This window comes from Triticum aestivum, chromosome 7D (assembly GCF_018294505.1).
Source record: "Triticum aestivum cultivar Chinese Spring chromosome 7D, IWGSC CS RefSeq v2.1, whole genome shotgun sequence".
Taxonomy (NCBI): Eukaryota; Viridiplantae; Streptophyta; class Magnoliopsida; order Poales; family Poaceae; genus Triticum; species Triticum aestivum.
In genome coordinates this window covers 138,971,703-138,973,260 of record NC_057814.1, presented here as the reverse complement: position 1 = coordinate 138,973,260, position 1,558 = coordinate 138,971,703, and the positions used below count along the sequence as shown (strand labels likewise).

The window sequence follows — 1,558 nt, the reverse complement described above, 5'->3', positions numbered from 1 at the left end:
ATTCATAAGAAACATTCCTTCAATTATCGCACATGAATTCTTCGAACGAAATAAGCCCTATGCAAATAGTGCAGGAGTGTTGTGGATTTGAAAAAGGAATGGATGTCCTGCAAAGAAAACAATGTATTCCTTCTAATATTCTTTGAATGAAAGAGGAGCTAGGCAATTTATACAAAAAATTGAAATGATTGGATATTGCTTATATCCAATAAAGGCAGGCCAGCAGAAATATCTTGGACAAAAATTATACTGGTACAAGAAAAGAAAAAAAAGTCGGATATATAGTACGGGATTTTGAACCCTACGTGAATCGAACACGCAACCTTCTGATCTGGAGTCAGACGCGCTACCATTGCGCCAAGGATCCGATGTGCTATCTAACACAAACTTAGTTATTTAACAGCGTGAGCACCAGACTGTGGAAGGATTCCATGGGCCCCCTTCGTCGCTCCAGTCTGTCCTAATACGGCCCACTACAAGCAGGATATCATACCTTCGCTGGCATGGGCCATCATTAGCGTTCCGCTACTGTTAGGACACAGCCCATGTACTTTGGCACCAGTAAAATGTGCTTACTGCTGCCCTCTGGCGGTTGGAGACATCCATCATGAATTGCAAAAGCTGCATGCGCAGGCACCACGCGGGCGGAAGATTCTATTCGGCGCTGCTGCGGCTGTCACCGTCAGCTGTACCTGCACGTTCCACGAGGTCGGTGCGGTGGCCGTCGGAGCCGCGAGGCCCCCACACCACATGCACACAAATGCTACTCTACCTGCTCATCACAGAGAGAAAAGACCGGAGCAGCAGGCAGCATCAACCAGCGGCCACTGCTGGATCCTGGAGCGGCGTACAGTTTGGCCACGTTTACCAGACAGACATCTAGGACGAATGATCTGGAGTGCACGGTGCGTTTGATGCCCTCGCGAACGGAACGGACGATCGATCTGCGTCAGTGGAATGTTTCGGGGTGTGGTTATCGCTGCGCAGGGGTTCGGTTCGGTTCGGATCCGTGCGTGCGGAGCAAACAAAATGCCGAGGAAGATGTTTACCGCTGATCAGCATGTCAATTCTTCAGTGTGGCACCTACGTGTCACCCTGTGTGGGTTTGGTTGTTGGGACTGATGTGATGACTCTCCTATGCAGAGTTCTAGTATTTGTTGAGAAACAAAATGTTCCATCATGGAACTTCCATGAGTCCGATATGTGCCAGCTCATCTAGAAAAGGGACAATGCAAATTGCTAACCCCTTAACAAACTACTAGCTTAGCACATACTCCAGTGTTGCATTACATGATCGTCTTTTGATCAAAACTTATAAACCTGGCCGGGGGAAACAAAATCAACCCGTGGTTACTTTAAAGCTCGCAAATCCGGCATTTCGTAGGTAGACATCATTGGATCAAAGGATTTTAGCTTGTACCACGTACGTGCGTGTGCGTTGTCATGTGGGTCAAATATTTTTTTATCTCAATAATTTGGTAGCCTGGGTCATGCATGATAAGTAAATTAATGCGATTGAGCGGTGTAATAAACATGTAAGTTAATTAAGATGGGGTTG

General features: G+C 46.7%; 1 non-coding gene across 1 annotated transcript; it reads right to left on the bottom strand.

Annotated features, from left to right (window-relative positions):
- Positions 1–295: 295 nt before the first annotated feature.
- TRNAW-CCA (transfer RNA tryptophan (anticodon CCA)) lies at positions 296–367 on the bottom strand. The gene has a single exon. It is a non-coding gene; the product is annotated as a tRNA-Trp (tRNA).
- Positions 368–1,558: the final 1,191 nt, after the last annotated feature.